The sequence below is a fragment of the Pezoporus flaviventris genome, unplaced genomic scaffold (genome assembly GCF_033815535.1).
Source record: "Pezoporus flaviventris isolate CSIRO_AGI_PZ_B2104156 unplaced genomic scaffold, CSIRO_AGI_Pfla_v1 ptg000002l, whole genome shotgun sequence".
Lineage (NCBI taxonomy): Eukaryota > Metazoa > Chordata > Aves > Psittaciformes > Psittacidae > Pezoporus > Pezoporus flaviventris.
Window position 1 is genome coordinate 66701566 of NW_026892550.1, and position 14834 is coordinate 66716399.

The window sequence follows — 14834 nt, forward strand, 5'->3', positions numbered from 1 at the left end:
TCACTCTACCCACTCTGTGGGATAGTAATAACCATGTGTAAAATAAAAATACCTGAGGACCTGCAAGCTCTCAGTCTTATCAGTTCTGGCTGACACATCTAATACTCAACTGGATTTCTTAAGTTATACTGCAACAACTATTCTCTTTGAATTCACAGGAAACACACCATGAATTCAAGTGAAGCTAATGGAACCACTTTTGGAGCAAGGCACTTCTTAGCTGAAGTATTGCTGTCATGATCTGGCTTTTGAAAAATACCAAAACCAAGTTAAGTTACTACCATATAATAATACCTGCTGCTATGATACCACAAAATAGACTCTACAGACATTATTTTTAGCTGAAGCTTTTTTTCTTTTTTCTTTCTTTTTTTTTTTAATTAAATATCTACCTCTTATTTTGGTTGCAGGGCATCTGTTCACTTGCATGATTAGGACTCATTATAACTTCAGCCCTGTATTTGCCTTCTTAGCCTATTTATTTTTACTTATCCTACTGTTGTGGCAAATATTTTTTGATGTGTCCTGTGCTGTTCCTCCTCCTGCTGTAGACTACTCATTTTTGTTAAGGTTACGAAATACAATTTGGTAATTCTTCCAAGTCAATATAAACCTGTGCATATAATGTACATATCCAAATAGAATGGGACAACAGCACTGTAATCATCTGTGGAAGTACTACAACATGCCGGACAATTAAAAACCTATGAAAGAGATTAGCAAGGGGTTTTGAAATTTAAATATTTAAATCATATTCAGCTGAAGCAAGTACATATTTTGATGACCTCACTGGAATCATTAACATTCCTGTGTCTCATGACACCTAGCATTTTAAAAAAGTCAACCCTAATTGAACTTACAGACATCTTTCTCTAAAGAAATACAAACATTCAAAAGGAAGGCAGCTCATCTGTCCAAGGCAGGTGCAGGTAAGTGCTGCCATCTGTCTTATGATTCGTAATATCCCTACGATTACCTTATTATTTCTGCATGTAATTTACTCTGCCCATCCCTCAGAATACTGAGTTGCCCAGAGATGAAGTGCAGATATTTAGCAGCTGTTCTTTATAATACTCAATCTATCAATTTTTTTCCCTAGGCTCAGCTGTAGTGAATTAAAACAGAAAAAGTCTATTCTTTGCTGCTCAACTATTCAACTGCCAACATCTATTACCGTATAATTGAAGCAAGGAATATATATGCCATTTTCTTCTATATTCACCATGTTTTTAAAGCTCATACTGCTACAGTACTTAGTAGATATTAACTACATGAGTTAAGAAAAAAGCTGTTTTGCTTTTAAAAGAAAACTCTCTTTTTTTTTTTTTTTTGTTGGCTCTCAGCTAGTGTTATAAATAGTGGATGGATTTTTCCATTTCACAATTCCTGGTGGTAAAGCTGCTTCTTAATTAATATCCACTAGTAACTATAGAAGTTAATGTCAAAATAGCACTTGAGAAATCACGTGATGTCAAAGAATCCATATAATTTCATTTTTCCCGTTGTCAACTTGCATACAAGATGCAAGAGCAGGAAATAACATCTGAACATTAGCTGTAGAGCAGTATTATCAAAACATAACTGCAAATACACATTCCTATTCCAAGAGGAAATAATACCAATAATATTCCAAGAGGAAATTACTTTAGAACCTCCAGCAGAGAGCCTAGTATCAGAGTTCAGTTTGGGTTTTTTGCAAACAAATGGTCTATCAAACTTTTAAAGAAAAAGATATACCCACCCCAAACCAGAAAGAGTGCCACAGAAAAGCAATAATCAATTTATATTGATGATATCCTGTTCCAGTAGCATGGAAAGAAATCAAATTGCCAAGAATATAAGGAAGCCACAAGCAATGCTCAGGATCCCGACTCACAAGTTATTCTTAATTTTGCATTTATCTGCTTGGATTAATCAACATTTAGTTTTTTTTGTCTTTTACCTTCATTTCAGTTGTCACTTATTTCATCTTCTTATTTTTAACTCAAAATCTATCCCTCCTTGCTGACTTTGCTTCAAAGCAAGGTCTGCAGTTTGGTTTCACATCAGATTTTCATGAAAAAACTATCAAAACCATTCATGCAGTCTGCCCTATTCTCAGGGACAAAAAAGAATATCAAAGGCCTTTGTACTTATTGTAAATGTGTGACCCTCCCTCCCAGACTGCCAAGATGCAAATATGTAGCTGTGTTCAATTTTGATGAAATTCTCACAGCGCAGTAATGCAGCTTGAGCTTTGTGGTTCAGAAAGGAAAGCTCCAGAAACTGAATGCCAATGTAAATAAACTCTGAAAATAGTATTGTTCTTGCAACACAAACCTTTTTACATCACTGAAGCAAAACATACATTTTTCACTGTTTGCATTAACAAGATTTTATATACATATACATACCTTTCATTTTCCATTTTCTTTATTTATAGAGAAAGCATTCAGAATTTTAAACAAAAATCACTCTTGACCTTTTCAGTAAGGGGAAGTACAATGAGACTTGACTTGTATTCACAATACTCCTAAATCATATTACCTGACCCTGATGCTTCACATTATCAGCTTCTTTATTACTTATGATTTCTTTATGACCTTCTAAGATAATTAGAGAAACTGCAGTCCATAAGCTGAAGTTAAAAACGTAAAACAAGTTACCTACCCCTGTTCCCAAAAGCTTAGTCTTTTTATTTTAGGTTTCAGCAAAGGAGGACTATTTTCCACAGTATTATACTGGAGGGGAAAAAAAAAAGGAGGGGGTGGAAAGGAACAGTTTCAGTCACTGAGAAACAAAAAAATATGGGTTGCAACATATGCAGGTTTTGTCCCATCTGGAAAGTGAGAAAGCCGCATAATCTTAAGTTATACAATTTAAAGTATCTAAAACATGTTCCATTTAATCATTTACATCTTGCAGCACTATTTTATTAAATAGTGAAATATTTATAGCTTCTAAGCCTCTAATTAAAATGTTTTCTCAAAATTATCTTGCTTATTTCATATGAAGACTTAACATATGAAAACAGACAACCCAGCATATATTTGAAAGGCAATGATCCATGAATATTCACTCATGAATGGCAGAGTGAAAGAACAAGCACACAAAAGCTACCCTGAATATAATCTTCTCCAAACCAGCAAAGCATAACCAGATCTAACTCATGTCTACAATAACTTGTAACTGTGTCTTGTAAATGCTTTGATTATGGATAAAGGACCGGAAGAAGTTCTCAGGATAAGCAATTTTAGACTGTCGCTACAGTAATAGACCATTTTTGTCTCCCCATTTTCAAAAACGACACAACAACAGAATTACTCAGACGACCCTTTAAACACAGAAGAGCAGAGAGGCTAGACAGATGCATGAGTTAAAACTGAACCCCTAGATTAAAACAACTGGTTCTGTAGACATAATACAACATTCATGTCTCCTACAACAGATGCACATTCCTGCTTATGCTGTCTACATCTTTCCATAGGTGGAGTCCAGTCTTACCTTTCCATTACTCTGTGCTAGAGATCTCTTTTCTGCTCTGCCTTTTACCTTTAAGTTGAATACTTAAATACATCTTTATCAAGGAAAATGGCTCCCAGGACTTTTACTCTCGGGAAGGATTTTCATTTGTTTTAAGCAATGAGCAGTGTCCACCAGCATCAGCAGGGCTGTGGTCACCCGGCTGCTTTCCTAAATTGTTCTTCCATCATTTAATTCAACTGCATAACAGACAAACACTTTCAAAGACAGGCCTTCACACAGGTTAAACACAGGGCAAAGCCTATACAGGTACCAGTGTGAGACAGGCATCCATCAACAATCATACCATGGCAGAGATCCCACCACACATTATCTGGAAACAGCTACATGCTTATGGCTTTCCTGAGACTTGAGGTCAGATGTGGAACACAGAAGCTATGCAAATGACACAAGTACAGACAGGGGAAAGAGAGAGGACCAGAAAGTTACTGTTACAGCATTACTCATGTCCTCTCCCTGCTTTAACAGCAACTGGAAGGACACCAAACTCTTGCATTTGGCTATCTACTCTCTCTTCAGAGCCCAAGATGGAAGTAAGTCAGTGACTCCCGTGAGTCTGGCACCAAGGTCCAGAATAATACGGACAATTTGTAGCATCTACATAACTGAGTGTCCTTTGCTTTATTGAGAAATGGATTTATAATAAGATGACTAAATAATTACATACCTTGTGTCAGTTGCATCAACGATTTACTGATTTCAGCCGTCCAGCTGATTGCAGATAAACTCAGTTTGGACGTGTATAGGAACAGGGACTAAATATTTACCAGATGCAATGGCATTCTTCAAAAGAAATTATCTCATTGCTAAATGCAGGCAATGCAGTAAAAATTACCACTCTAGTACTTCATTTATAATTGTGGTAGATTTTTTGGTTTGTGTTTTCTGTGGGATTTTTGGTTTGGTTTGGTTTGGATTTTTTTTAAGAAAGTAGTGAAAAATCCTGTTTTGTTTTGGTTTTTTTTAAGTATTTTAAAGCCTGATTTAAAATGCTGGGGGCATTTTATTTGACATTTCTGAACACCGCCATTTTCATTTCCCCCTGAAAGAGAAATTCCAATGTCTGCTGTTACGTTTCTTTACATTTTCAGAAGCAGCTTTTTCTGTTTGTTTGGAGTTGTGGGTTGGTTTGGAGGTCTATTTCCTTGTTTGGTGCTGCTGGTTTCTTTTTAAGTAGTTTTAGATGGGTTTGTGGTGGGTTGGCCTTGGCTCTCCGCCAGCTGCTCTCTCACTGCCTTCCTCAGCAGCACAGATCTCGAGGGTGTAGATCAGGACAGGGTAACAGGTTACCAGTTAGCACCACTGGCACAGCAGTCTTGGCTTGGGGAAGGTTTAATCTAGTAGTGAGAAATAAAACCAAAAGTAAACCCACCTTCTCTCCTCCTTCCCAGGCTCAACTTCCCTCTTGCATCTTTTGCCTCGTGGCCCTGAGGAACTGTGCTGTGCCACGTGGTGGGCTATTTGGATCTGGATGGAACTGGCTGTGTCTGGCACAGGGCAGCCCCAGGCTCTGCCCCACAGTGCCCCCCTCCCCCCCCCCCCCCCGAGCCCTCAGGCACCTGTGCCCAATACCAGGCTCACAAGCGTTTGCAACTTCCCCATTTGACGCCTTTTTATTCTCCAGCCCCTCTAAAAGACAACCTCAAATTCTCGTTTTGTGCAATTTCTCTTCCACCATCATTAAAGAAAAATGATAAAAACTAGGGAGAGGAGTGGGAGAGGAGCAGAGCACCAAAGGACCAAACACCCTCCAGAAGTGTCAGGGCTTTTTCCCTGGGGTTCAGTTGGGTGAGCTGTTGCTATTAAAAGAAATAACTACTAAAAAGCCTACCTAATCCTCCAGTAACAGACAAGGATGAAGAAAACACCTTATTTCTGATATTAAATTTCCAATTCTGCAAAAGGCATACCACCTTTAAATGTATAGTCAAATCAGTACTGCCCCAGGTTTCATTCTCCTGGTATCAATTTAGTACAAATAAGTACAGGTAAGTACAAGTATTTCATGCACAACAAAATCCTCAATGCTACAAGTGTGCGGGAAAGATGTGTTCAGCTTTGCTGCTCGAAACACTCAGTACTGCATATGCTTTAACTCATCCAACAAGCCTGAAGTATACAGTACTAAGAGCACTAAAAGCAGTTATGTCAGACTCCTGTCTGAAGTTTTGGGCTTAATTTTTTCTATCTCCTTTCTTTTATCACAATGCCAGAAGAAATTAACTGTCTCAAATACCAAGGTATTAGACAACAATACATGTTAAGCTTTGAAATACTACCCTGAAGATATAACTGATTAGTATTCACATTTTTGGATCAAGAGAATACAAAGGCAAACACCATTAGAGATACCAAAGGAAACGAGCTTGAAGCAAAGCACACAATTCAAATGAGTTAATAAGATACAAATCACTAAGGGTCATGTTCACTCCATGGAATATCATAGAAGTCAGAAGGTTAGCACTTTAAAACGGGTGAACTCCAAAAAAAAAAAAAAAATCAACTTGAATTTGATTTTTTTTTTTAAATTAAAAAAAAATAGAAGTCCAGTGCCCATGAAATAGTTAAGAGTTGTGAAGTTAGCCGTATTAGCCATACGGCAAATATATTCCTGTAATATGCGTTATACAAATATTTGGTGGCAAAATTACATAAATTCTTTACTTTTTATTCTCTGCTAAATACCAAATCAATGACACCTGTGCAAAAGCAATAACAATAAAACTGATCTACTGTCAGACTGTTACGGCCTCACAAAAAGTATTTATGGAGACAACTTGCACAAAGCAAGGGCCTAGCTTAATCTTTAGATTCTAGGTTAAATTATGTTTCTGAAAGGGTAAAAGAGGAGTCAGCAGCAGCAAAGAGAAGAGAAAAGAGAAGAGAAAAAGAGTTTTATGAATAGATCACACCTGATACACACAGTTACCCTTAATTCTCTAATATGTTCCTGTGCAGCTCCTCTAAATATTAAGATCCTCAGTTCTGAATGTGCATGTCTCCAAATACTGCATGAATTCTTGTGATCTAAGCCCAATGTTATTCTATTACCATGATTTGCACATATTATTACCTTTTCACTACACTATAAAGGAAAGGAAAATACTACAGACTACAACATACTCCTCTATCTTCTATTTAAATGGTTGAAAAAGTTCTGGGTTGTTTCAATGCACGCTCTGGAAACTCATCCCAACAATAAGATAATGGCTATCCTGTATTAAAGTAAAATGTAAAAGACATCATTACTTGAGGAGGTGCTCTCTAAATGTATAAATCCTGACGGGCAGTCAACTAGTTATTACTTATACCGCTTGCCCACACACCTGTTAAGTTAATGTTTTTGCACTCCCTCTCCCTAAAGACCGGGGAGAACTTATGAAATACAGTGACACAAAACTCTGACACAGTCCTTGTTACAAAATATACCTCAGACGGCAGTTAATCAAAGGATGCCATGAGCTCAACAAAACCTTAAATAAATACAACAGGACTGAACATCTGCAGCTACTGTTTCAGCTGTAAATCTTGTCAATGCTTTTTACTGTAGCAACAAACTGCTAATAAATTCAACTTGCATTACCAGAAACATATAAAGGACAGGATACAGTTCATGATGTTTTTTCAGTGTCCTCCCTGAGCCCATGCACTCAGGCATATTGTTTCCAGAAATATTTCATAGTTAGCAGTCATACACTGTCCCCCATACTTTCTCTCATGACAGATGAGACAGAGAACATTGACTGAATACCACTGCCTGGCACTACATCCCTCTCACTCATAAGAGATGGGAAACTTTATGCTTACAATTCACATTGGCTTTAGCACTAATCATCAACATGTATGTGTATCATTGAGCAAATAAGATTTCTTTCTTCAAAATGAAAAAAACCAACCAACCAACCAACCAAACGAGTGCTGTCCCCGCTACTGTGCAAAAGTAATGGAGTTTTCTAGCTTTCTTCTAATGCATGTATTCAGTCAATAGGACCAACAAGCCATTCACAGCTAAGGTTACTCAGTGAAGAGTCTTGAATTTTCAAAGTATTTCAAACACTAATTGAATAAAGTAGCACAAAAGACAGGAATTTCTCATCTACATTTGGTTCACTTCAAAGAAGAAAGGATTCCTCCAGTGAGATTTCTGCAAGCTTTCACATCCTACATAACTTTAATCCCTACCAACTACAACAAAGGTCACTGGCTTGTTTTTACTTTCACTTCATATTACCACATTTTCTTCTGAATGAGGACATTATAGATCCGAAAAGAAAAAGAAGGAAAATGATATTGTTTGACATCAACCAAAAAGCCAGACTAAACAACAGATCACAACCCTTATGCCTCAGGTCTAGAAATCTCCAGTGGTATTAAGCTGGTTTAGATTCATACGGAGCCAGGTTGAATGTACATGGCTTATCAGCAAGTAAACTGTACTCCATGTAATACAGTAGTTACTGACAACTGCATACACAGCTAGGAGGGGGAAACCATTCAGTCAAAGCTAGTGGGACAGGTGTTTGCTCTATATGTATTTCATTGCAGTCTTGCTGTTCTTACTCAATTTTCTCTTTGTTTGCTTCTTCATTTCTTGGAGGTTTGAAACCCACCATCATTTGCATCCTTCATAAATATAAAGCCAATGGAACACAGAAGATTAAACTGAAAAGTACTGAAAGTCTCTTCTCTCTCTCCACCTCCTCACCTACTTACTAACAAAACCAGAACAGTCAAATAGAGAAATGTTCCACTGAAAAGTGCTGCCTCCTACCCCAATAGGGAGATAGGAATGACATTATAACCATTTCTCTGATACAGGCCAGCATAACCTATCAGATCAAGGAAGAATGTGTAAATTTGAAGTTTATCCCAGAGACATATAATCTATGTTTTCTGGGATCTCAGCATTTTGCTAGTGTTCATCCTTAAGTTCTATGCAGCTCTGCTGTACTGGTGTTTTCATAGCTGGCCAGTTGCTTTCTGGAAAGAGAGACATCTAAAACTAAGGGGAAGCAACAGCTTGATAGACTCTCACTAGTGAAGACAGAGGAAAAGAGGTTTCAGCAGAGAAAAGGGGAAGGAGGAGAAAAAGAAGATTACTTTCCCATATAAAAGTCAGAAACAGTTTATTTTCTCAAAATCTCACAAATTACATGCTATAGAAATACTTGCAATTGTGAAGTGTATCAAACACCAGATGACAAACTGATTTTGCAGACATGAAGGAGTGACTATGGTCACTAATACAGTACTAATAAGACACATAGTGTTGGTATGTAAGGAAGTGACTTTGTAAATAAAACTATTTTCCCAGTTAGGAAGAGTTATCTTCCCAAAAAATACATTTTTATGGAAATTATTCCAGCTGGTCATTTACTCCATTAAGTTCAAAAATAGCAGAAAGTGCCTTCTATTGCCAGGAGAACCATTATTATCAGTACATGACATGGGTTTCCAGACAAGTTTTTAGAAGCTTTTTTTTGGTTAAAGACATGCAGGTGGAATTTTCCAGAGAAACTGTAAACAGCTGCATTACATCAACAGATATCAGCTCACAAGAAGTTTGATTAACTTCTTCTCAGAGACTTGAGAGAATGATTGTAAGAAGATAGGTGGTTTTAGAAGGTGCTGCCACTGGTGTTCTGCTATTTGGCATTTACTAAGGGGGACCAAAACAGGTATATACGTTTGGTTCAGGGCAGTTTAACGGAAAGCTGCTTATTCTTTTACAGACTAATCCCTCTTCCCTTTTGTTCAGTCACACAGTAGTCTGCAGTTCACAAGTACCAAATACTAGCTAGCACTGTAAAGATGGAATCAATAGTATAATCCTATTAAATTCTGCAGTGCAGGTTACTTTTCAGATATATAGCGGAATCCTCTTAAATTGATTTTTTTTAAGGTAGGGTTATGTGAGGCTTTACCTAGAAACCTAAAGAATATTGTCTACGTAATGCTCTTAAGGTAGCAGGTCAGTCTGTTTTCCTCTGTACAATTTCTGTATACTGGCTGGCATATAACTGTGATACTTCACTAGATGATGTTCCAAAATAAAACCAAAGCTTCTTTAGTTATTGTAACCACAGAGCAATGAAATAATTGATGACACTTCAGTGAGAACAGGCATTCTCTTTGCCTGTGAGCGATAGACACCTATTGCTGAAGTTGCTTCACTAACATGATCAAATTGTTCTTATTTATATTGGAAGCTTGAGATTCTTTCCGGTTATTAGCTATTTTACAGTTTAGTCCATCCCAAAATTCACTGGTTTATATTTGAAGATGGCAGGATCTCTAAATCTATTGTGAAAAACTATAATGTTTGAAGCTACAGGAGGATTTAATTTATTTCCCTCACATAACAGGAGCATCCAGAGCAAAGAAACTACACACAGGAAATTAAGAAATTCTTTCTCTGCTTTCCTAGGAAAAAAAAAAAAAAAACCCAAAAAAATAACTTTAAATGTCCTACTTCCTATCTTTATCCATACTACCAATGCTTCCCAGTTGTGCAGCTGCAATAGATCCTGATGATATTAACAGATGTGCAAGGAATTCAGGCCTTTACGGTACCTCAACTAACTTGAGATGTATAGAAAAATCTGTAACTACAATTGGCAACTCAGAAAAAAATCATAGCTCTATGATCAGAATAATACATTGACATTACCAAAAATATGACAGATTTCTCATTTCTCCAAGCAATAAATGTGCATAGTCAGTTTTTTGTAGACTAAATGAATGTATTTTGCAGATTCGTTTTTATTGCCAGTGTTGTACCCATACCAGAATTTCTCTATCCACAGATCAGCAGCAGTATCCCTCACAAGTCTAGCACTCACTGGACACCTCCTTCCCTGAGATGGAAGCAGTGGAAACAGACAGGAGCTGAAGAGCAGGCAGTGCCTCTGCTTGACCTCCTGCTGCAGCAGGGTCATAAGGGAGCTGGAGGGAGCACCTAGAACCCTGCCTTTGCCCCATTCATCTTTCATGTTCTAAATTAATGTCTTAATAGAGCACAACATGTTACAAAGGTTTGGGATTGACAGGAGGAAAAAAAGTGCAAGTGTAAGAACCTCATTAGGATTCTGTTCTCAAAGGCTCCACACAGCTTTGTCTTTTGAAGAGTAAAAGCTGCTTAACAAGTCAGCAATAGCTCAGTGTCCCCCCCAACCCAGAACATCTATGGTAACAGTCTTCATTGCTCAAACACTTTCTTGAATTACTTTCCCAAGTCTCTGCTAATGTGAACCTGTGGAGTGAAATAAATGCTAGACAGCTCTTTTGTCTCCTTGCTTTTTTTAAACACTTTGCATGACAAGCAAAGTATCACTCCTGTTTCCTATCTTTTGCCTTGTGTTACAAATAAATCATCAGAATACACATTTCTGAGGTAAGGGTTCTTGTGACTAAATCTACAGAAGCAGTTGTCACAACTGCAGAGTTAGCCTAAGATTTTTGTCCCAGAGGAGCCAGTTGACAGTGCACTTTAGAATGTACTTGTTCAAGCATCAAAACAAACTTTTTACACTTAGCAGGAATGCTTTTGAGATAGTTACGCAAAACACAAAAGAAACAACATACCCACCTCAATAAGACAGTTGTAGCTCTTCTCATTTTTGGAGACAAGCAGACAGAAACATTGGTTTTCCCCTTTACCCCCATCTTCACTTAAAATCTGGGTACAAGCATCTCCCAGAACACAACCCCACAGCTGTCCTTAAAGGAGCACCCACAACCTGCAGGAAGTGCACTCAAGCACCCCATCTGCCTGAGGAAGAGGCAGCATGCTGCTTTTGCACTCCAGACACTTGGCATTATTTCATCTAACCTGAAAAAAAAATACATGTTGCAACAGCATGGCCAGAGAAATAAATAAAATTACTTAAGCATTGTCATACAGATGTCTAATATTAAAACTCGATGCACTGCTGTTCTCTTGCTTTACATGAAGCCTGAAGGAAAAGCTGTGGTTCTGTACCAGTCAACGGCATGGGACAGGCTGTGTCAGGGCCTTGCTCAGCAGCCGTCTGGTCCAACAGGCTCTGTAATCCCATACATGTATTTGATCCTTCCTGTACAGCTTTCAGCCACCACGCTTTGGTGTTCTACTCAAGCATCACAAAGATATTAAACACTTGCTTTAAAACCTTTCTACTGTACTGTAACCTTCTGAAACATGAACCCTGGGCACAAAGAGCAGGAGCCATGCACTTAAAAAATGTGTAAAAAGCAAATGCCTTTCTGATTAATAAATTTCAATAGCAGCTTAATCTCAAGAGTAAATGAAATGAAAACTGCAGAGCAGAGGTCAGGTTTTAATTTGAGATTTCTACTGATAAAAACTGTATGTTAGCTTTAATAAGGTGTCAGTTGTCCCAGTCCTTATACATACCCAAGTCTCTACAGAGGGTAATCAAAGCTGGAAATAAAGAAGCACTTTGAAATTTATATATGTTTGCTTCACAGACAGTTCTAAACACATTAGGCAAATGTAGCCTTTTTTGAAGGGCTGCTAATACCAGTGTTGTTTCCCTTCTCCCTGCTCCATCCCTTTGCTTTTATAAGAGACTTGAAATGCAGAAGCAGAAACCACATTACACTCCCAAAACCACATCTGGCCCAGCTTCCCTTTGTAGAATCACACAGTTCATTTATAAAGCATAGGAAATCCTATTTGAGACATTTTAGGTGTTCTTAAAATGACAAAAGTCAAATAAATATACATGCTTAGGGTAGCATATGCAGTAGTGTGCCCATTCAGGAGATGCTCAGGGACTGAACTCTTCAAGTAGCCCGTGAATATCTAAAACACATCAGCCTTGCCCTTTGAACAGGCACAGAGAGATAAGCTTGTAGCAGAAAGTCTTTCAACACCCCTGGAAGGAAGAGGACCTTTCAAAAGCAGTGGCTGTAAAGCCCCAACACAGGACAGCGTAATAACGCCTATTTCCCTGAACAGCACAGAGCTCTTCTGAAAGGAACTATAGGATTAACGTCAGATTGCTCATGATTTTGAACATTATCCACTGAAGTTTGGTAAACGGAAGCCTATACACCCCAGGAGTGAGAACACATTACTGCATAAAAAACTTCATTCAAAGAGCTTGAAGGCCAACATTTCTTTCTTCCTCCTCTTTATAAGCAGAATAAAAAAAACAAGCCTGAAACAATGTGTTTTCTAACAGGCACTGATAAATTGTCAGGGAAGAGAGAACAGTCACATTTCTAAGACAACTTTGTGTTATTTTTACACACACAAGAGAAACATCAGCCATCAAGTATTACGCAGAGTATGACTGATTTAGCTGGTGCTACTGAGGCAAAGAAGATGAAACACACCTTGCACATTCAGCAAGTCATTCTAGATACAAATCATAGAGAAAATAGAAAAACATGCATAGATGGTAAGAAACAGGTATGGTAATCAAAGAGAGAGTGCTCATGCAGGAGATATAGTGCTTATAAAGACTCACCCAGGCGAACAGAAAGAGCAGAAAGTATTTCCTAACAGGGTAAGAGCTATGCAGTGCTTTAGGATTTCCTGGCAGGTGATCAGTGCAGGAGAGCAACAGGAGGACCAAGAGGACAATAGTCAGCACCTGAATAGGTATAAACGAAAACAAGATGCATCCACTACCACTCTAAACACTTTGGTGAGTTAAGTACATAGAAAAAATGTTCATGTAACCAAGTATGAATATGAAAAGTATTTTTAGTGGAATATTTCTGATGTTTAAAAAGAGAGAGGAATAAACAAAAAAAAAGGCTAGAAATCTTCCTGTAAAGATCCATTTTGCAGAGCTACAATTTTATCTTGCCCTTTAAGACTAGACGGAGGAGGGGGAAGTGGAATTATGATTCAGAAGTAATTTCTTCCCTGAACTCTGCTTAGAAGAAGAAAGTATTAAGCCTGCTGTATTCAGAGTTAACACCACAATGTAACTCTTGGGCACAAATATTTCCTACTTGTCACCTGAATTCTCTAATTCAAATGTTTAACCTGGAGTCTTTACTCAAAATGAATTGAACATCACTGTAACAATCTAATGAAGAATACGGTCTGTAAACCAGCATACTCTGAGAAAAAAAAACGAAGCTGGAACCAGAATTTAGCATTCCTTTAAAAAAGGCAATATACCAAAGAACAGGGTTTTGCTGGAGCTGCTTCAGCCTACATCAGCTGAACTGCATACTATTATCAGTATAGCATAGTATAGCATGACCCGGGGAACTACAGACCAGTCAGTCTCACGTCTGTGCCTGGCAAAATCTTGGAGCAGATTCTCCTGGATGGCATGCTAAGGCACATGAAAATCAACAAGGTGCTTGGTGACAGCCAGCATGGCTTCACTAAGGGGAAATCCTGCCTGACCAATTTGGTGGCCTTCTATGATGGGGCTACGGAACTGATGGACAGGGGTAGAGCAGTTGATGTCATCTACCTGGACTTGTGTAAGTCCCACACGACATCCTTGTCTCTAAATTGGAGCGACATCAATTTGATAGGTGGACCACTCAGTGGATAAAGAACTGGCTGGATGGCCGCACACAAAGAGTTGTGGCCAATGGCTCAATGTCCGGCTGGAGACCAGTAACGAGTGGCAGCCCTCAGGGATCGGTGTTGGGACCGGTCTTGTTCAACATCTTTGTTGCTGACATGGACAGTGGGATTGAGTGCGCCCTCAGCAAGTTTGCCGATGACACCAAGCTGCGTGGTTCAGTTGATACCCTGGAGGGAAGGAATGCCATCCAGAGGGACCTTGACATGCTTGTGAGGTGGGCTGATGCCAACCTCATGAAGTTTAACCATGCCAAGTGCAAGGTCCTACACCTGGGTCGGAGCAATCCCAGGCACAGCTACAGGTTAGGCAGAGAAGAGATTCAGAGCAGCCCTGTGGAGAAGGACTTGGGGGTGCTGGTCAATGAGAAAATGAACATGAGCTGGCTTCTGTGTGCGCTTGCAGCCCAGAAAGCCAACTGTATCCTGGGCTGAATCAAAAGGAGCGTGACCAGCAGGTCAAAGGAGGTGATCCTGCCCCTCTCCTCTGCTCTTTTGAGACCTCATCTGGAGTATTGTGTGCAGTTCTGGTGTCCTCAACATAAAAAGGACATGGAACTGTTGGAACAAGTCCAGAGGAGGGCCACGAGGATGATCAGGGTACTGGAGCACCTCCCGTATGAAGATAGGCTGAGAAAGTTGGGGCTGTTCAGCCTGGAGAAGAGAAGGCTGCGTGGAGACCTCATAGCAGCCTTCCAGTATCTGAAGGGGGCCTATAGGGATGCTGGAGAGGGACTCTTCATTAGGGACT